The following is a 22,765-nucleotide window of genomic DNA, read 5'->3' as shown; positions in this document are numbered from 1 at the left end:
ACCGAAGAGAAGATATGCATTTGTGTATATCCAGGTACTGAGCATTTTGATTTTATCCTCACTGTAATCCTTCCGTGCATGTGTATGAGCTAAACTGCTTCAGTCATGTCTGACTCTGTATGTCCCTATGGACTGCAGCCTGCCAGGTTCCTCTGCCCGTGGGATTCCCCGGGCGAGAATACCCGAGTGGGTAGCCATGCCTTCCTCCAGGGGATCTTCCCGATCCAGGTATTGAACCTGCGTCTGGTTCTCACTGGCAGTCAGGTTCTTTACCTCTAGTGCCACCTGGGAAGCCAGTTAGCATGAATGCTACCGTTTTACATATGAAGAAACTGAGGTTCAGGGAAGAGAAGCAAGAAGTCACCCTGCTAGAAAATAATAAAACCGCATTCTAGAAATAAAGCATGGATGTTCAGTCCTCCATTTTGGACAACCTCAAACACTGTGAGCATTGTAAAATGGGAATAATAATCCCTTTACATTAAGATTGTTCCAGTGGAAACAGAATGGTATCACATATGTTAATTACATAATCAGTAATAAAGCACATAATAGGTGGCTCAAGGTGGAACAGTTTCCTGTCTCAGTTGCTTCACTAACATAGTCTAACCTTGTAAGTGGATTTTCCTGGAGTTGTATGTGGATATAAAACAGAAGGGAGATCCTGGATCTTTGATGGAGTGGAAGAAATTACAATCTGGCTGGGTTGCCCAGGGAGTCACATAAAGTAGGCATCTCCCAGAACCTGGTTCTCAGTGTTCATTGATGGACTGAGCCTTAAAGGATGCAGGAATCAGAAGGGAGTGTCTACTGGGGCTGTGTGATCAGGGAAGGCTTTCCAAGGAGGTGAGACAGATCTTGGGATGGTAACATCATTTTCTGATCAACCTGCTCTAGCAGGAGCTAACAGGATTTTTTTTAAAGCATGACAGAAAAATGTACACATGTAATATTTTGATTTTGCATGGGGAAAAAAATCTGAGTATCTTTCCCTAGTTAATTTTTTTTTCAAAGCTAAACAGCAATAATATGAGAAAATAGTTCTTAATATTAAAGCATTGTAAGCACACACACACACACATAGACACCTCGACACAAAACCAAAACCCATTTCAAAACAAAAACTGGACTTTGGAGTCAGACCAGCCCAAATTTGGAGCCTGGCTTCTTCGTTTTCAAACCGTGGGACTTGAAACAAGTCTCCTAATATTCTTCGCCTCAGTTTCCTTACCTGTAGAGTGAGGATATTAATAGCTACTTTATAGGATTCCTAGTACTGAGGAAGCTGGTGCAGGTAAAGCACGCAGGTTGTAACGTGGCTCGTGGTAAACACTCATTACCTGATGTTTCATATTTTGAGCATTGTGTCTCGCACTGGAACACTAATCCAGGATTCTCCAGATAAGAGCCTTTCCCAAACTCCAAAGTTATTTGTTCAACTTTATTGTGGAAATTTTCAAACATACAAAGAATGAGAGAAAATAATTTCATGAATCCCCCTACGTCCACCTCCCAGCTTCAACATTTATGAACTCATTGGCCAATCTTGTCTCATTTTTAACCCCTTCTACTCCCAACCTTGGTATATATTTTTTAGTTAATTAATTTTTAAAATTGAGATTAAATTGATTTATAACATTATATTAGATTTAGGAGTACAATATAATGATTCAATGTATGTACATATTGTAGAGTGATCATCACAATAAGTAGTTAACAGCCATCACGAACTTGGTATATTCTGCAGCATATTTCAGATATTTTATCTACAGCTTATCAGGAGTTATGTTTCAACTTCTTAGTTCTCTCTTTGTCAGGGGAAATAATCCCAATCCCCTTTTTGTACATGAAGTTTATCAAGGTAAAATTTATATATGGTAAAATTAGCCCTTTTAGGCTTAACACTTTTAGTCCTGAGTTTGACAAATGAGAATTCTTTTGACAGTTCTTTGGAATTCCTTTCTCAAAGAACTCAGATATTCCAGCACTAGATAGATGATAAAATACACAAAGTTTTTTTACTGTGTATATTGAGCTTAACATAGAAAAGGAGGAAATAGCCTCTTTCAGTGGTCTCCTTAATCATAGTTTATTATGCCTTGGAAACCTAACATGTTTGATTGGTTAGAACTTAACCAAGGAATAGATTTATTAGCATCAAGTATTGTTTAGAGCAACTGAGTTTATGTTGATGCATTCATTCCAAATGGCCATAATATTAATAAAAGGTTTCTAAGAAGCTCAATTATTATTGTGTTCATTAATAGCACACTGTAAGCATGCCCCTATCGGGGTTGTGCTCAATCCAAATAAAAATAACTTGGTTAATTGAAAAGAGATGCTCCTCTGGTATGTTCAACAACACAGACACAAAGGACCAAGTGAAAAACAAGTATAGATGCCAGTAATAATACTACTTCCTTCTTCCTGGATCCTAGCTGACAGTCTGAAATTGCATGCCAGCAAGAGTGCCCTCTACCGTTTCCCAGTTACTTTGTCATCTCTTAGTGTCCAGTTTTGAAGGGTGGTGCAGTTTCTGGGTCACTAGAACCTCTGTGGGCCAATTCATAGTTTGGAGAACCATAGACACACAGTTAGGAGCCCCTTCTTTTTTACACCATTTATAAAAGAGCAACCCTGTGTTTATAGCAGTGCTGGACGAAGGGCCATCAGAAGTGAATGCTGTATTTCATTACAACCAACTCTCAACAGCTGAAGCTGTAAAGAACCATGAACTTGGAGTAACTCAGTAGCCTAGACCCTTACATGACCTATCCAGAAACTCTTTCCTAGCCAATAACGGAATTTATCTAACAGTGTATAGTCCTAGATACTAGTCCATCTAAAGGCTAGTTTTCAATGCTTTATTAGTGTAACCATCAGGAACTTCCCCTTTTCAGTGCTTAAAGATCACTGGCTTTTTCCTCCTTAGAGAACTATATACTTAGCAAATTTCTTCAACAACATGGGTTCCCTTGCCTGTCAGGTTAATAGGCTCATTTTTGTTTGCTTGTGACTGTTTTGATTTTGCTTCGTGTTAGTTTGCAGCTCTGGTGGCAGTTGTTCTACTTTTAGGGATAAAGGATGGAGGTTCCCGCAAGATTGCCTTGCACACGTCCCCAGTTTCTGAACTAGAACACTTGAGTCCTTTTCTGTTTCAGTCTGGTCTTTCTGCACTGTGGGTAGACCCTAGAGTCCTGCATTCATGATCAAGCTCTGACGTGTAATTGTGTTTGCTACCTCCTGGCTGAGTTGACTTTGTTTAACTTGGTGATCATACTTTTGACTTCTGTCGTTCTAGCCAGCAATCTCCTGAAAGACCTTTTTTTGTTGTTGTTGTTGCTGTTGTCTTGTTTTTAATATTTCTTTATTTGGCTTCTCGGGTCTTAGTTGCAGCATGTGGGATCTTGTTACCTGACCAGGGATCGAACCCAAGTTGTCTGCGTTGGAAGCAGGAAGTCAGCCACTGGACTACCAGGGAAGTCCCCAGGAGCTGATTTTAACTTGAGGCTTTTTTCAGCCGCATTTCAGTCTTGGTTTGTTATGCTTATTTGTCTATGGTTTGTCTGGAAAAGGGAGGTAAATATTGTCTTTCCTTGAGCTTACATAAGTCTGTTTTCTGTGTCTGTTTTTTTTATTGTTGTTGTTTGTTTGTTAAACATAGGGACTGTCAAGTTCAAAAGCAGTTAATATGATGTCCCCCACCCCCCGCCACTTTGCCCCAATATAAACTGTTTCAGTTCTACAATAGTCAGTCTTTTAATTAGCTGTAAACTCAGTTCTTATATCTGGTCCAGATATGAGAAAACTAATGAATCAGATTATATGTTCTCAAGGTCTATGGGAGCGCTTAACTTGTTTATAGAGACTTAAAAGCACTGATATAAATATAAAATAAGAGAACTCAAAGATTTTCAAAAGGCAAAATCATTTAACTGCCATTACTACTGCTGCTGCTAAGTCGCTTCAGTCGTGTCCGACTCGGTGCGACCCCAGAGACGGCAGCCCACCAGGCTCCCCCGTCCCTGGGATTCTCCAGGCAAGAACACTGGAGTGGGGTGCCATTTAATACTTTAAATATTTTAGTTTTTTCAAGGGGTATTTTCCTGTTGAGACTGTATCTTTGGGAAAAAAAAAAAGTTATCTGTGAGCTCGTGTTGGTTAGTAAGTTACACATTGAGATGGAATGTAGTTCATTTAGTTCTTTTAAGCAATTTAAAATGTTAATTGCTGCTATATGATATAAAATAAGAGAAATATTTATAATCAAGGTGAATCCTGAAAAATTAGCTCTGCTTTGATAATGACTTCTCTCTGATTTTGTCACCATATAAAGATGTTAGCATAACATTCCAGTTTAGGCTAGAAAGCCTGTTTAATCTGAATTTTCTAAATATCCTATTCTTGTCTTAAGCTAATATTACTTTCAAAAATACTTAAAATTACAAGCATGTAAATAAATGTGTTCAATTAGATAGAATTATAATAGCCAATCTCTTTATAAAAAGGGTTGATATTTGTAAATTTAGTCATGTCACAAATTCCATGAGCCTACAGAAACACTTGACTTAAACTATCAATGTAAATTCTAACATGGTTTTTTTCTGTTATGTCTAATATCATTAATGATGGGAGTGTCTTTGAAGGGTGACTTATATTTAATTTCTAAGATCCTCAGTAGAATTTGAAACTTTTAAAGCTAGCAATGAATAATTTTTATTTTAAATTCGCAAAGCAGAGAGGAAAATCTGTGCAGAGTTATAATGTATATTAGTTTCATATTGTTGCCATAACAAATTACCATAAACTTAGTAGCCTGAGAATACAAATTTATTCTCTTACAATTCTGGAAGTTAAAAGTCTACGGTCAAGGTGTTGGCAAGTCTTCATATGTTTTCTTGCCTATTCCAGTTCCCAGGGGCCACCTGCATTTTTTCGCTTCTTCCTCCAATCTTCAAAGCTAGCAGCTAAACATCTTTTCTTCTCTCTAACCTCTTACCTTCCTGTGATTATATCAGACCCACCCAAATAATATAGGATCATCTCAAGATCCTCAGCTTAATTACATCCCTACTGCCAAGTAAAGTAAGGGAACATGGTCACAGATTCTGGGATTATGATGTGGACATCTTTGAGGGAGTCAAGAATCAACCCTTCATACCTGAAATCATTTCTACTTTAATTCTTGCCTATACATGAACTCATTTGCCCTTTTACAATGTTTGAATCCAAATGGTAAAATCAACGTATACATTGTCTTAAGTTAATAAGATTAGTGATGTAAAAGATTGTACACTATGCTTATTTTTATATGTTTTAATATATAAACACAGTGATTCAATAAGCAAAAACCTTAAATAAGACAGAAAGGAAAGGTCTGATAAAGGAAAATTATAACCTTGCACTATTTATCTTCTTTCCACATAAGAAAATAAAGAGGTATTCTTGTCTGATGTAGATTCATTTCTTAAGAGTTTCAGTTTTTAATTTTTACTTCTTCTTTTTATGTTAACTTCTGTTCATCTGTTGCTCTATTTGATGAGGCAGCCAAGGCTTTCCTTTGTTCTGATGACCAACCTACTCTGATGACGTTTTTAAAATATTGCTTCCCCAAAAGTAGATCTCAAATTTAGAGTTATAAAATTCTAAGGATATTATTAAAACATAAAATATCTTTGGGTTTTTCTGGATAGCCAGTGAGGAAACACAAAAACCTTCTCTCTTACCTTATAAAAAGAAAAGACAATAAAAGTAATTAGATTTGTCTGGCATTTTCCAGATTTTAAGTAACTCAAAATTACTGCAAGAGCTTATTTTATTCACCAACAGTGGTAAGAGTTTGAGTTTGTTATCCTTCTAATGGAATTTCATGGTGCCCCTTCTATTAAGGTGCTGTGCTGAAAAGGTTATTAGCTGCCACAATAGGACATTCATGGCATTAATTTAATTAATTAATATCTTTACTTGAAAGAATGACATCTACCTGGATAATATTCAACAACCAACTTTGGGAAAAATAATGCTAGCTAAAAAATTTTCCAAGTGGCACACTGTAAAATTTTGCTCGTGGTAAATTATTATTTCATAGGAAATAATTAATAAAGCTCTTTTTACTTCTTTTTGAGACATCAAAGAATATGTCCTTGTAGTTGTTGAACTCACTATACTATTTTCAGTTAAACTTTATGTATATTTGGTTAAAATAGCACTTTGATGCCTGAGAAGTCTACTTATGATATTTACCAAAACGTCAGATGGGGCCCGCTGTGGCTTTGTCAATTTCTACCAAGATATTATCACATGACCCAACATGGGCTGGGGAGAGGGAAAGCTGTCTACCATCTTCATAGGCTTGGCTGTATCCATATGTAACGTGTACTAATGTTGGGGTTCCACCAAACGACCTGCCTTGCTAGAGCAGATGTCCAGGGGAAGGAGAGCTGCTGCACTTTGTGCATGGGGCTCTCCCTTGGTTTGGGGTTCCTCATCAGAACATTGCTTTAGAAACTGTCCCTAGCAATGGCAGTCATACTGAATGACATTGTCTAGAAGATGTCTGCTGGTCAAGCTCAATGGTGAGAACCTTACTCACTTGCTTACTTGCAATGACTTTGGGCAATTGCATTACTTTACGTTATTTACTGACCAAACAAGGTAGCTTTTGTGCACTGGCTAACACCTCTTGTGGTATTTGGAGTAATGTTTCAGAATAAGTCAGGTGGTTCCTGTATCAAATTCAAGAACAAGGAATTCCTTGTCCAAAGTGGGATGAACTGACCAATGGAATCTCTCCCCAGGACTAGTCTACATAAGGACCCGATTAAGGGGCATATTTTAGTGTTAATTATACTGTTCTGTTAATTGCAGCTGTTGTCAAGTGTATTGTTGACAAGGTCTTAAATGCTGTTGCACAGCTACCTTCTTGCTGGTTCATACATCAGATGATTCTATTTCCAAGGAGACTTAAATAAGTGACATATTTAAGCACAATGGGATCCATGAAAATAGCACTGAAACAAGACTGTGGTGTGGTCCTGAACACCTGAGATATATCTGCGTTTTATGCTCTCCTTCATTACCTTGAGGAGAAGGAGAACCAATCTGTGGGAAATTTCCAATTACAGTACCATCTGTCTGCTGCTGCTGCTGCTAAGCCACTTCAGTCGTGTCCAACTCTGTGTGACCCCATAGATGGCAGCCCACCAGGCTCCCCTATCCCTGGGATTCTCCAGGCAAGAACACTGGAGTGGGTTGCCATTTCCTTCTCCAATGCATGAAAGTGAAAAATGAAAGTGAAGTCGCTCAGTCGTGTCCGACTCTGTGCGACCCCATGGACTGCAGTCCACCAGGCTCCTCCATCCAGGCAAGAGTACTGGAGTGCGTTGCCATTGCCTTCTCCAACCATTTGTCTAGATGATAACAAAACTGAATATTTGTCATTACAATGGCTTTAAAGAGTTAAAGCAGATGAATTTTGAATTGCCTTAAACCTCAAATTCTCAGAGGACATCACTGAGGATGTTCCTGACCAATGACAGCAGGACTTGCTTTAACCAGCTGTGTTCAGACCTGTGGCCTAGGTCTGTTCCATCCAGAGGACCAGCCTTCGATGCTAAATTAGACCAACCATCAGGAGCTCCCCTCTTCCAGGACTGACTTTTTTCCACCACACAGAACTGCTCAGTGAATTTCTCCACTGGTGCATGATCCCTTGTCTGGCAGGGATATATGCATAGTCCTGTAACTTTCTTTTCTACCTCTGCTATTTCTGCCTTCTTTTTGACCCAGTAGTAACACATATAGTTTCTGAATTGAACAGATCAATCTGGTTGCAGCTTCTGCTTCCTCACAAAAAAGAAAAAAAATTTTTTTAAAGACAGGTTAACCTTGGGACACTTAAGGTTAAAATTTCCCCAAACTTATGTACCTGGGTAACAAAGGTTGAAGTGGGAAAGTTTCATCTTCATTTATCCATGTTGAACTCAAGTGTTTTGCTTAGTAATAACAAGTCTAGGCAGTGTTTAAAAGATTGTTATTTTTAATATAATATTTATGACTTTTGCCACATTTATTTCAGATTTTTTTCTTTAAATTAACTCATTTCTCCTCATAAATAGATAGGAGTATTACAGCATAAGTATAAAGATAAAAACCAAAGTACTTTTTAAAATAAAGATTTGCTTTGTGCTGTCTTTGATGTTGTTTTAGTTGCTAAGTCATGTCCAACTCTTTTGTGACCCCGTGGATTATAGCCTGCCAGACTCCTCTGCTCATGAGATTTCTTAGGCAAGAAAACTGGAGTGGGTTGCCATTTCCTTCTCCAGGGGATCTTCTCAGCCCAGGGATATAACCTGGGTCTCCTGCATTGGTAGGCAGATTCTTTACCAACTGAGCCACCAGGGAAGCCCTTTATACTGCCAGTGGTGTGGTTATCATAATTTGTAGATAACCATTGTGATCTAATAGGCAAGGCCTTAGGACTGCTTTAAACCATACCAACCCATTGCAACACCACAAGATCAGAAGTCAATAAAAAACCAAGCATCCAGCAATCCAGACTACTTCCTCTTTCCCAAAGTTTCTTTCTCCACCAGCACTTGCTTTTTATATCTTTACGATTTTTAATCCTCTGCCTTGTCCCTCTCTCTTTGACCTGTGACCCCCATGGTCTTGAGTTTAGAATCTGATTTCCCAGTTTTAATCTTTCATACTCAGTATATTCACTGTAACAGTTAAGATCCTGTGATGGCAAGCAACAGAAATCCAATTCTGCCTATTTAAACGACAAAAAAGAGATTTAGCAGAAGGATCGGGGAAGTTTGCAAAACTGAATGAGAAGCTGAAAAAATAAATTCAGTGTAAGGAGAGAACCAGGGCACTTCTGAAGAGCAAGGACACAGCAATTAGTGGGCAATCTGTTTAGGAGATACTAACTCTCCTCACTCTTTGACCCTTCTTTTGGTTGTTTGGGGTCAACATCAAGGCAGATTCATCTTTAGTGTCTGGAACACCATGCCCAGCTCTTCTGGTGGGAATATTGCAGAATTCCAGCCTCAGCATTCAAGGACTTGAGTCACTTTGGGCAACTCTCTTCACCTCTTTTAGTCTCAGTTTCCTCGTATGTGAAATAGGAGACCGCATAGGATTTGGGGAAATAGCTATGAAATGCAAAAGCACTCTAATGCAGCGAATAAAAGCAAAGCCAATAAAGCTACACAAATCTAGGTTCAAATCCTAATTAAAATGCAAACACTAGCTATGTGTCTGTGCACAATTTCTTATACTTCCAGTCCTCATCCGTGAAGTGGGAGCAATAATAATATTTATTTTATTGTAATTAACCTTTTATCTAGCATATAATAAATGCACAGTAAGGTAAGCCATACAAGGAAAAGAGGCAGCAGATGTGATAATAACCTCGTGAAGTTATTATCAATCATTCCTTTTTGAAGGTGAGTGGTGAAACCATACCTCCTCCCACATATTATTAATTGAACATTTATGAGAAATTTCTGTCTTAATGTAAGCTTTTCACATAGAATGGAAGCCCACGGAATGAAGGGTGGTACTAGATTTGCCTCTGTGTAATCAACAAGGATTTGCCTGCTCCAGTCTCATGTCTCTTCTGGAGCCTGAGGTGTTCTTGGCACATCTTTTATAAAAGTCAGCCTTGCCTTCTTCCTGTTGCAAATTGCATGCACATTTCTGCTCCCTGTGACCAGCCTCCATTTCTCAACCATCCTTCTCCAGTCTCCCCTCCCCCTCTCCTAATGAGAACGAGTTGACTTATAATTAAGGTCATATTTTATCTGCAGGGAAAGGCAGTGGCTGCCGTGGCTGGGGCTCCACAGCTCCACTCAGCGTTCCTCTGGCGGATTACTTGTGCGTTGATGACCATCAGTTGTTATTTCAGGCTAGAGACAGAAGAATGGTTTTGATGGCTTGAAATTAACAGCCGGGTTTATAGCTTGTAAATAGTCCTTGTGGCGAGATTTTCCTTCTCTTCTCTAATCTCCTCTTCCCATTCAGACCTTATTTAGGGATCCCATGCCAGGAGCATGCAAACTGTTTCTAGCATTCCAAGTAGCTTCTGCTGAGAAGTCCATAAAGGGCTTCCGTGGCTCTTTGCACCAAATGTCCCCTTCTGGGATGGGAACAGTCCCACTGGTCCACTGCAGCCTACCTGCCCAGGTCCCCCTAAGATTGTGATCACTCACCTCTCACTCTTTCTCTTCTTGGCTCAGAGTGAGAGAATTTCTGATCCCTTCCTATTATTTTTAACTTATCTCTTAACTTAATGGTTCCTGCAAAAAGACAGGCAGTTTTCCCAGATACCCTGGCTGTTATGGTGATGGAGGAGCTGGTTTGGAAAAATGTGAATTTCCTCCAAACCGCTAAAGTCAATCTAGTGCCGCTCGAGGGATACTGAGAAGCCTGGCTGGCTTTGCCTGTTTGCAAGTTGCACTTGCTTCTCTGGCTCAGACAACTCTGCAATGAGAACTAAGCAGAAGTTGCTGGAGAGATCCCCTCTGGGAAAGGAAGTTTCCCATTAGAAGTGAAAGAAAGAACAATCCACGTCCAGACAGCTTTCTGGTCCACTGGTTCTGAGACTGGCGGATGAGCCAGTGCTCATAAGCAAACTGGACCAACTTGGACAGGAGGGACCCAGGGCTGGCTTTGTCTGAGTCACACAGCTGCAGCACAGTTGGCAGAGTGACTCACCCTAAACGGACGCCCCAAGAGCCAAGCATGGGGGACATTTAGTCCCTGCTTACTTGTTATCGATGGGCGCACAAGAGTCCCCCACCTCCTGCCCTCCCCCCAACCCCAATGTCAAACCAGAATGTTTTAGATTAACATCAGGGCTTTAAATGTGAACAGCATGTCAGCAAGCCCCCTAGACAACATTATTTAGTCTCCCGACGTCAGACGTTTGTAGTCACTGTACATTGTACCAGCACCTTCTTCAGAGTGACATTGACATCACTCTGCTTGAATAAGTTAATTTTCCCATCATGGACTGATTCATTGGGCAGAAACCGCAAGTTCACATGCCGACGCGTGGGCTGAACTCCATGACCCCTCTACTGCAAAACTGAAAGTATATCATTGTGTTTTCATGCAAACAAGCACTGGGAAGCAGTTCTCTTTTACTCAGTTAGGTTTTTATTTATCCTTTTTGTGGCAACATGACCTTTCATGACACCGGCTGAAAGTTAGCTCTTTTTGCAGCATTCTCATGGTGGAATTTGCCAATTACAGCCAATATTTATTGAGCTCATTAACCTGTTGGATCGTGCTGGGCAACTTCTAAATGCTATTTTATGTCGTTGTTAGAGAGACTTATCAGAATGGGTGGCATGGTCCTCTTTGAACCAAAGAAGAAATGGACATTCAGAGATATTAGGGAACTGTCAAACTCATGGATGAGCTCAAAAACTATGGCTAGAAATGTCAAACTCTAACAAATCATTTGATCAGTACAGGTGAATCAAATGTTGTTACTATGCTTCTATTTCTACTCTTCTTACCTGCATCAAGATCCCACTTCATTTCCCTTCTGGAAAAGTCTCTGAGCAGTTTGCTCAGGAGAAAGTACCCTAAAGCTTGAGACATCTGGACAGAACAGACGCCATGCTGATTCTTCAGGGTAGATTCTGCCAGCTGCGACTCAGGCTTCAACCCAGCAGGCTTGCCACTAGCCCTTTATCTTTTGACTTTAGTTCAAAAGAAAGAGATGGGTAAGTGTGCCTGACACCAGGGAGGAATGAACGAGCTTCAGCAAACGTGAACCCACCCACCAGGCCCTCCCCTGATTGTTTAAGCCCGGCCCAAACCCAATGCTGCTCTTTGAAGCCTGCAAACTTTTCCTCATTACTCATCCCTTCTGATTCCCAGCCAACTTTCCACCATGGAAGTGCTGAAGGCCCAGAAGAAAAGTGCCTTCTTATCCTCAGGGAGGAAGTATCCTGGAGAGCTGTGAAAGCGCCTCTCAGGAGATTCCCCCTGCTGGCTTTTCAGATCCACCAGCTTGAATCCTTGGGGAAACATCCAAAAATTCTAGGCTCTCCTCCAAATGGAAACTGAATCCTGAATCTTTGCAACTGTGTCCGTAAGCATTTCAGACCACTCGCTGTGAACTCAGTTGTACCGTGGTGTGAAGTTTTGGTCTGATGGCCCATCATAATACTTTGGTAAAATATGAAATTTCATGCTTTCAGATTACAGCTTCCACATAGCTTCTACTCCCAGATGCCCTGTCTTTCGACAAGTGTTTTTTAAAATTGTTCCGCAGAATCAGCAAAATTAGATTACTGGTTCAACTGCCTGATTCCATTATGTACTTCTGCGTCCAAATCCCACTCAAAAACGGCTTTAAAAACAAAGAGGGATTATTGGTTCAGGAAGGTGAAAGGTCCAGAAGTACTTGTCATCAGGTGAAGCTTGGTCCAGGTGCTCACAGAGTATCATCAAGGCTCAGTTTAGCTCCACTTCTTTCCTCTGTCTTTCAAGATATCAGCTTCATCTTTAAGTCCCACACGCTAGCTTCCAGCAGTTGTAGGCTCTTGACAGCTACAACTCCTAATGCAGGAGGGGAGTTACGTACCAAACAATCCAAGAGAAAAAGGAGAGATTCTTCTAGCAGTTCCCATGGAAGAGAGGATCTCATACATATCCTGGAAGTTCAAGGCCAATGTCTCCTTTTACCTCCTTTGACTGTGTTTGTGACCATCGTCAAACCAGTTCTCACCATCAAAGGGAGGATATGTATTCGCTGGCTGAGAATAATGGGGCTCCAGGAAGTTCCTGCATGGTCTGCGCCTCCAGTCACCAGCCATGATGACCTTCTCAGTTCCTTGAACTTGCCAGTCTCCTGCCTGTCACCTGACCTTCCCACGGACTGTTTCCTCCGTCTTCGCGCTCTACCTCATGACTTCTTGCTCAGCGCTCATCCCCAAGGCCTCGTCCCTAAGGCCTCCTAACCAACGCAGCGTCCACTTCTCAGCTTTCCCTTCCCTTTTGCTTCACCAGTTAAGTAGGTGCCCCCCACTGGGGAGTCCACATTTGTTCTTTCTAGTGGATGTTAAGTGAGCACCTCCTGGTTGTCAGGTCTCATCCTGGGTGCTTGGGGATGGAGCTATGAATAGGAAAGACTTTATGGAGCAGATCCCTCATTACCTAGCTCCAACAGGGAAGCATGGATAACATGAGCACCTTGAATCACAGGCACCAAACAATGACTGATGGACAATTACATTTGAGGTTCAACCCTCTGATAGATATTCTGGGTGCCATTACTAGCCTTAGAAGCTGTCTTATTCTGGGCTTGTATTAAAAATGCACAGTCTGGTAGGAAAATTAAATTCCTGAATTCATTTCTGTGGGTCCAACCTGTACTGAAGCCTCCCCCGCTCTCTCCTGTGAATTTGGAATGGTCTTGGAGATCTAGGAGAGCAGGAGCTTAGTCCCCTTCACCTCGGAGTCCCAGCCCGCCTTCTGCCTCAAAAACATCAGTTCGATCAGCCAGTGGCCTGCCTGCCTCCATCTCCTTCTGCATCTGGTCTAGTTCCCACCTGGTCTTTAAGTGATCTTGTTCTCATGGATGGGGCGACCTGGCCAAGGAGATGTTAGTGCCCATTTGACAGTAAAGAGAACTCCGACTCCAGGAAGCGAGGTTAAGTTCATGGATGTAAGGTCATGCCAAGGAAGGGCCAGGACATGACTGTGTCTGTCTGATGTCACATACAGTCTCTTTTCTTATGACACGCATTGGCCTATAGTGTCTCATAAACCAGGCAGGGGGCTTCTCCGTGGAGTGTCAGAAACCCAGTGAACATTCAAGATTTTGTGCCAAATTTGGGCATGTGAGCACAGGTCTGCAGAAGGAAGATCACAGCTTTCATAAGATTTTCAAAGCTTTCCGGAACTCAAAACCATTAAGAGGAACTGGCTTGGGGATATTTTCTTTCTTGCTTTTCCTTTTGACTGAGACAGATGCTGATACACCACTGCGTCACACCAAATTGTCTTAATAGTGGGTTTCACGCAAAGCTGGGGTCCCTTTCTTCCTGGGCACCACTCGGCTGACCGCCATGGACATCTCTGCCAATCCAAACAGTGCTGACTGCCTCTGTCCCGTTCCTGAAGAATCTGAATATTAGAAGGAATGGAGGATACAATGAGGTAAATTTCCAGACAAGATAAATACAGACAGTAACATAATCCTGACTTGAAGAATAAGGCTACTGTTGGAACCGCCTTGCTACGAAAATGTACCAAATTACAGAGGCACACCCAGTTGGAATTCTGGTTTTCACAGTCTTTTTGCTTGTCAAACTTAATATCAAGGAAAATAAGCTAATTTGATTTGGCAAAGGCTCATGCAGTATGGAATTGATATCTGTGGCAGCGACCTTTGATGTTTTGTATAAACAGGGTTTTCCCTGCTGGGGAAGTGAGAGTTGAATAATAAACAGCGTCCTTCCCACTCAAGGCCTTCCTTCCCATCAGTACCAAAAGAAAAAAAAAAAAAAGAAGAAGAAAGAAAGAAAGAAAATAAGTCTTTTCTGTGACTCACAGAACTCAAAGAGCAAAATGGTACAGCCATCATCAAATAGACAACAATGTTGGCTAATTTCTTAACCTGACATTTGGGGTCACATAGTTCTTCCTTGGCAAGTGATGGGTGCTATGTTTATATTGTAGGGTGTTTAGCAGCACACCTGGCTTCTGCCCACTGGGTGCCAGCCACACTAACTTCCTCCTCCAGTTGGGACAACCAAAAATGTCTCCAGACATTGACAAATGTCCCTGGGGAGCAGGCTGATCCACCCTGCGCCCCCCACCCCAAGTTGAGAACCACTGGCATATAGGCCTGTGTATGCTCAGTCACTCAGTCATGTCCAACTATTTGTGACCCCAGGGACTGTAGCCCTCCAGGCTCCTCTGTCCATGGGGATTCTCCAGGCAAGAATACTGGAGTGGGTTGCCATGCCCTCCTCCAGGGGATCTTCCCAACCCAAGGATCAAACCCAGGTCTCCCACACTGCAGGCAGATTTTTTACCATCTGAGCCACCAGGGCATACAGGTAGGAAAGAAGATTAGTAAAGAAAACTTTTTATTTTCTCTCAGTTTCAGGCACCAGTTTCCTTAATCAAGCCTTCTGCCTGGAGTCTCTGAAGGCCCTGAAACCCAACAGTTCCTTAAGAGCACCCACGTTTTTCTTTAGTGTGACATTCCTTCACCACTTCCCCACCCCCACCCCCTGCCATGCTCCCAGAGGCTTCAGGTCTGAGTGTCACTTACCTGCCTGGAAGGGGGCAGCTCTCACTCTCTCTTGCTGCTTAACCACTTAGTGCATCTGGTCTTGTGAAGGATTCTCTTCCTCAGCAGATTTCCAAAGTTTAAAGAATTGCATGGTGGCGGGGGCACACTCTATGTCCCTTCTTTGTGTAACTCGAGGGAAGCATGGTACAGAGTGCTTACCTGGAGTTGGGCAAGTTCAAGTCCATGATGTTCTGGAGTTGGCTAGCACCAGCTCATGAAAGCTGATTGCTAAATCTTCAGGAAATCTGTGAACTGTGTGCAGTCATTTTTGTAGCTTGATGTGACCCATTATGAAAGGATTTACACCATAGAAATTGGCAAATGGTACACATCAGAGCTCTCCTGTCCCCTCATCTATACCTCCAACCAGTTAAATGTCTACTCGTTCACCACTAGTTCAGGCTTGAAAGTAGGCTAGCAGATGGGCTCACTGCTGACCCAATATCCCTTCTCTCCTTTGTTTCTTATTTAAGGAATTCTAGTTTCGTTTAGCCTGGCAATGAGTCCATTTATATCTGCATTTCCTGCCTCTCTTGCGGTTAAGAATACTCAAATGACATAACTCTAGCCAATGGCATGTGGATGGAGTTTAGGGTTGGGCTGTCTAGAAACTCTTGAAAAGGGGGCAGACTAACTGGCCTGTGACTTTCACTCTCTGCCCTTTCCCTACTCCCCGTTTAGACTGTAGATGCTAGACCAGATGTGGATCCAATGTCTCACCGCCACAGGGTGACAACCCGAGGATAAAGGTCGCGCTCTGAGAGTGGCTGAGCGGACAGACAGGAGGCACCTGGTCTCCGATGGCTTCCGGTGTCAATGCCCCAGCCCTGGACTCCCTGCCACAGGCTGCTTGTTGGAGGGCTTCCGTAATATACCACCGGATGCACTCCCCAACTAGGACGTTATGCAAGTCAGCATAGCTCCCTTATATATAAAAGAGAAATAGGAAGAACTGAATTCATAGGATTGCTCTGAGGGTTGAGTGATACTATGCATGTGAAGAGCCCAGCGCAGTCCTAGCATGCGGAAAGCACTTCGTGGGTGCAGGCTGTTGTTATTACTATTCCTCATCTGCGTTTATCACCCTGGCAGTTGTTATGTGTTTGGGGGTTTGCCTCTCCCTGCAGGCTTTGTCTCTTCAAGCACGATGGCCATGTCTCACTCACTCTCTGTTCTTAGTCTCCAGCCTTGGTTTTGTAGGCACAAACTGAGTTCAGTTGTTACTACAGGGCAGGCTAGAGATATGAGTTATACTCAAACAAAGGATAACTAATTTGTATTTTATTGCTTGAGTATAACCCATATCTCTAGGCTACCCTTTAGCACTGATTGAATTCGAGTCATGCTTACTGAACACAGACTGCATTATTAATACAATGAACAACACACAAAAAATGAATAAAGCATTGCTATCTCTGTCTCACTCTAAGGAACTTGATACTCAAGTTGGAAACATAAGAAGGGCCCCCATGTAACTGATGCACAGGAGCATACGGGTTCTCAGACAAAGATGAAGCCAAGTGCTGCAGGCGACCGATGGAAGCGAGGGGTAAAGAGAGAGCCACATGGAGGAGGAGGAGGCCTTTATAAACAGGCTTTGGGGGATGGTGTGTTGAGGTTTCCATGAAGAAGGCATCACGGATATCACAGACCATTAAAGACAAAGATAGTGTGGCAGGAAACCCTGGCTCTTGTCTCTGTGAACGGGGTTAGGTGGAAGGCTGGTTCGGAGGCTTCTCGTGGAAGATTTGATTGCCAGGCTGAGGCATTTACATTTCTGCTCACTCTCTGGGCAGTGGGGAGCCACTGAGGCTTTGAAAGCTGGAGTGATATCAGAATTGGGATTTGGTTAGATTAATGCAGTAGTCATGTGGAGACTGGTTGAAAAGCAGACAGAGAGGTAGGAATGGGTAGTCTGTCAAATGGATGAAAGAGGCATACACTCTTCCAGCCCTGTGAGCTATTCCTTCACAGGATATAAAACAGTTCTAATTGTGTATTTCTTTGGGTAATCCTTTGATTAATGTCTGCCTTCACTTCTAGACCAGAAATCCAGGATAGAGGGGCCTTGGTCTGCGAATCTCAGCACCTAGATGACAGGTGCTCCATGAATAGCTGTTGAATGAAAAGGTCAGAGGGGACTGGGGTCAGACTTGTGTCTTCCGAAGCACTGAGAGTAGTCTGTTAACCTTTGGACATGTAGCCAGCTACCACCAAGAAGGCTAGTGGGTGTCCTGTCCTGGAGGAATATGGAGAACATCTGGTTGGAGCCAGGAACTGAACCCAAAGTGCCAACTTTACTGCAACTTGCTGCAAGGCCCTGGGAAGTCCCTTAACCCTATCTAGGAACCTCAATAAAATGCAGAAGTTGAGACCATGACGTTGAAAGTCTCCTCTAGCCCTGTTCAGTGTAAAGGGAGGAGGGAATTGATTAAATACATGCTGCAAAAAAAAAAAAAAAAATACATGCTGCAGAGCAAGGCACTGAGCCCTGGGCTTTCTCTCGTTGAATCTTCAGAAGATCCTTGAGATTGATAAACATATTGGCGGACTCAAAAGACAGCCAGGTTATCCTACCTCTTGTGTTCTGAGTCACTCAGGCCCAGGGAACAATTTAGGTTCCACATTTTCATGTCTGCGTATCCTTGGGCAAGTTAGTTAGCTTTTCTGTGCTTCAGTTTCCACATTTCTAAAATGGGTCCCCCAGAGTATCATGTATCTCACAAAGGAACTGGAAAAGCTTCATGAAATAATGCATTTAATTCATATCTGGTCCTTCTGGTTGGTCCTTGGAGATGAGTAATGTCAGTCCTTCATATAATGATAGACCCAGTGGAAAATCCAAAGCCATTTCCAAGAGTTGCTTGAGTTGGTAGGGGACTCAACATCTCATGATCCTCTCCCTGTAACTAGGTGTTATGATTTCCTCACTATAATTTAAAAAAATCACTTCATTTTTAAAAAGGCAGCTAAATCTATTCCAAAAGCCAGCAGATGGCTACTCAATGGGCATGAAGTGACACTTGGGATATGAACAAGGTAATTAGAAAAATAAATACCACAAACCAAAGTCACTTAGTCATGTCCAACTCTTTGCAACCCCATGAACCTGCCAGGTTCTTCTATCCATGTAATTCTCCAGCAAGAATACTGGAGTGGGTAGCCATTCCCTTCTCCAGGGGATCTTCCCGACCCAGGGGTTGAGCCTGGGTCTCCTGCATTGCAGGCAGATTCCTTACCATCTGAGCCACCCGGGAAGCTCACAAAGATGATATGAAAGTCTGACATTCTAGCTGGCTCCGGCTGCCTGCGGAAGGCTGCGAACTTATGTCCTCTTGTCAATGAGCAACATCTGCAAGGTCAAGAAGGTGGTCAAGGGCAGTAGCACCACCAGATTGAGACAGAATTGAGAAAGGACCATGTTTTCATTTGGTGTTCCTGAGTCACTGAATCAATCCCACCTAAAATCACCCACCATCAACCAACCTGTGCAGTATGGAAAATGCTACACCATGCTTTCCTGCTTGAGGCAGCTTCTCAGATGGAAGGCCATTTCCCCAGGTGGTATATACAGATGCTTGCAGCCAGGCAAAATACCCACAGCACACTTCTTTCCTCTGCTCCTCTTCTTCTCTTTTACTTGATCTGGAGCATTATTGTGGTTGCAAGCAAAGCAGCCTATTTCTTTCATCTGTTGCATCATGGAGGAAATTTGTTTAATCCTATAGTTTTCTTTTCATCTCTATTACCAGTGTTAACTGCTTAATTTGTCAGGTTCCTGCTAGCTGGCTATTGATAATTGATAGATTGTTCCTTCCTTCCCAATTTCCTCTATTAGTCAGCCCAGGAAGTTTATTTGTGCTTTGCATGTAACCCAATAGGATGGAGAGTGCCTGGCCTGTTTGTGGGCCTGTGTAAATTAATACTGTTTAGCCCTCTGACCAGGAAGCTCTCCGGTTGCACCCTGGCAGGCTCCTCTTCATTGAAATGACCTATAGCAAACACAGAAGGACCGCCCTTGCTCTAATGGCTTTGAGTTGGCCATCTGGGGAGATCATTGATGCCAGGCCTGATCCTCTCTCTAAACCTCGGCCCCGTACCTCAAACCTGGGGCTTTTACAAGGTGGGGGTGGGGAGGTCTTGCTAAGAACATCCTATTCAAAAGAACTTAGTTTCTCAGCCTTGTCCAGTTCCTCCTGTTTTTTTTTTTTTTTCCTGTTAGTTTTTTTCCTTTTTCCCTCTGCATTTATTCAGGCAAGAAGCATTAACTACAAAGAAGTCTCTTTGAGTGGGACTTTGATTTGGGGGTGAATTAGTACTCAAAGTTACAAGTGGTTGTCTGTAGGCTATTGTGGTCTGGTTCTTTAAAATGGCTGTGTAGTGAAAGTCTGGAGGTTGGATTGGAGCCAAAGATTTGGAAAATTTTTGCAAATTTTTGGCTTCTGTTAAGAAATTGGAAGAGACATGGTCCACATTTCTACGGGTAAAAAGATAAAGTAGCTGAGAAAGAGAGTTTCATGTCAACTGGGATCCACTCTCCTGCTGAGCACAGCCTCCAAAAATGGGTGGTATAAGACCATGATCTTGTACCTGAAGCAAGTTGCATGTGCGTATGACTTTCTGGGGCCCCGTAAGTGCCTGAGTTTCAGACCCCTCGCCTATGCAGCCCAAACCAAAGAGGCATCACTCCTTCAGAGAACTTTGGATTTGGTCAGACAATTGTCAGATTTCTACTTGTGTTCATTTCATTCTCTATTAACATAACTATCTCCCTCCCCCATAGTCCTCTCCTGAGAGAAAAGAAATTGCTGACCTTCTCATTCATTCACTTTATGGACTTAACAAGGAACCACTTGGCATCAGGGCCTCTGCTAGAGTTTGGGGATCTGAAGATGAGTTACTTTTGCCTGCCTTCCCCATGGAATGAGGGCTGTGAGGCCAGGATGGGAGCTAGCAAAGAACCACTGCAAACCCTAGCATCTAGCACATGCCTGGCTCCTCAAAGAATGAAGAGAGGGAAAAACAAGTAGGTGAATGAAGGGCATGATCTCTGCCCTCAGGGAGCTCACTATCTGTAAACAGATCACCTTAACACCCTGCATGCAATAAAGGCTATGAAAAGGGAAGAACAAGGGACTCTGGACATTAAGTGAAGGGTTACCAGTTGGTAGGGGAAACTTCAGAAACGGCTTTGAGGAGGAAGCAGTGATAAATGAGTACGTGCTTGAAGGCTGAGTATAGTCCAGACAAAAACAAGGGGAGGTAGAGGGAACCATATGTACATATGGAAGAACAGCACCTTCATGCAGCTCAAATATGAACTCCCTCACTTGCCTGTGGGCTGTGGGTTCCATTTTGTTCACCCTGTATCCCCAGAATCTAGACATTGGCACAGAGGAGACCTGGAGTAAGTGTCTGTTAATTGAATTCATGAAGGAATGACACTTTACCCATAATTGAGATGTGGCGTTGAATTAAGCTTGAATGCGTTTGCACGCTGAAGCTGAGGATGGAGAAGAAGAGATGGTTCTAAGGGTGGTTTGGAATTTCAGTGATAGTAAAGAAGAACTGATGCATTTGAACGTGGTGTTGGAGAAGACTCGAGAGTCCCTTGAACTGCAAGGAGATCAAACCAGTCAAGCCTAAAGGAAATCAGTCTTGAATATTCATTGAAAGGATGCTGAAGCTGAAACTCCAATACTTTGGCTACCTCATGGGAAAAACTGACTCATTGGAAAAGACCCTGATGCTGAGAAAGATTGAAGGCAGGAGGAGAAGGGGATGACAGAGGATAAGATAGTTGGATGGCATCAATGACTTGATGGACATGAGTTTGAGCAAGCTCCAGGAGTTGGTGATGGACAGGGAAGCCTGGTGTGCTGCAGTCCATGAGGTCACAAAGAGTCAGACACGATTAAGCGACTGAACTGAACCGAAAGATGGATTGGCTGAATGAGCATGTTCATAGACTCGTCACGAAGATCCCAAAGGCTCCCAGACCCAGAACCTGAGATCTTCCAGGTTAATCTCAGAAATACCCCACTTCCTGAGGCATTTTGTAGTTGGGCAATAGATTCTGGGCCATAGTCAAAAGTCTGATTTCAAACTTTCCCTGATTGGAGCCCATCAGCCCAACTTTAGGTGTTGGAGGCAAAAGAGGTCAGTTAGCATCTGTTAATATCATGTTATTTTGTCCAACTTAGGGGTAACGTTTTAACAATTCTGCTCAATACTTAAGATTAAGATAGGAAGGGGAGGGGAAGGAAACACACTTTTCTTCACTAAAATTCCTGATGCACGTTCATCCCTGCCATGTTTATTGCATCTCTGTGAGGAAAGTACCACGTGCACTTTTTACCCCGAGAACTGAGATCTGAGCCTGGAGCCTGCCTCCACCCTTGGTGAGGACCCTATTGGACTGCACCCTATAAATTCACCTTGTCACTGTCCATAGGGCCCCTACTACTTCTGAGCCCCAGCTGGGCCAGAGAGAAGAGGTTTTTCCCAAGAAGCAAACTTACTTTCGCCCTTCACTGAGAAACTTTGTCTTAGGTCGGTGCCTTAGAAGCAGAGCTGGAGAGGGGGCTCCTTGTACAGGTGATGGACTGAGGATGTGATCTCTCCTGAAGCCTGGGGCAGGAGCAAAGGAAGCAGGATGGGCAGGGAAAGATCGGCAAAGATGTGATTTCCAGAAAAGTCTAGTTGGGTCCAATGAAGAAGACTAGAGTGTGAATTACACCGTGGAGGTTACCCTGCTCAAAGGCAAGGGGGCAAGGCTATAAGTCCTGGCCATGGGCAGAAACAGGCCCATGGGGGAGAAGGAGGGTGTGTGTGGGGTGAGCCTCTGAGGCAGTTCTGAACAGCACTGGGTGCATTTGGTTGGGACACTGACAGTATCTGCTGCACACATGTTTCAATCAATGGAGACAAATATCTTCAACGTTACATATCAGCAAATGTGTGCTGTGCAGCTGAGTCACTTCAATCATGTCTGACTCTTTGCGATCCTATGGACTATAGCCCAACAGATTCCTCTGTCCACTGGATTTTTCAGGCAAGAATGTTGGAGTGGGTTGCCATGCCCTTCTCCAGGGGATCTTCCTGACTCAGTGATTGAACCCAGCCAGTTTTCAAACCCAGCCAGGTTTCTTACATTTCCTGTGTTGGGAGGTGAGTTTTTTAAAAAAATAATTTTATTTATTGGTTGGTTTTGGCTGTGCCGGGTCCTTGTGGCTGCATGGCCTTTTCTCTAGTTGCAGCAAGCGGGGGCTACTCTTCATTGCATTGCGCAGGCTTCTTATTGCAGTGGCCTCTTTTGTTGCAGAGCACAGGGTCTAGGGCACCAAGTTCCAATAACTGCTGCTTGTGGGCTCAATAGTCGTGGTTCCCGGGCTCTAGAGCACAGGCTCAATAGTTGTGGCCAATGAGCTGAGTTGC

This window comes from Bubalus kerabau, chromosome 18, assembly GCF_029407905.1.
Source record: "Bubalus kerabau isolate K-KA32 ecotype Philippines breed swamp buffalo chromosome 18, PCC_UOA_SB_1v2, whole genome shotgun sequence".
NCBI lineage: Eukaryota > Metazoa > Chordata > Mammalia > Artiodactyla > Bovidae > Bubalus > Bubalus kerabau.
Note: the sequence above shows the minus strand (reverse complement) of the source record.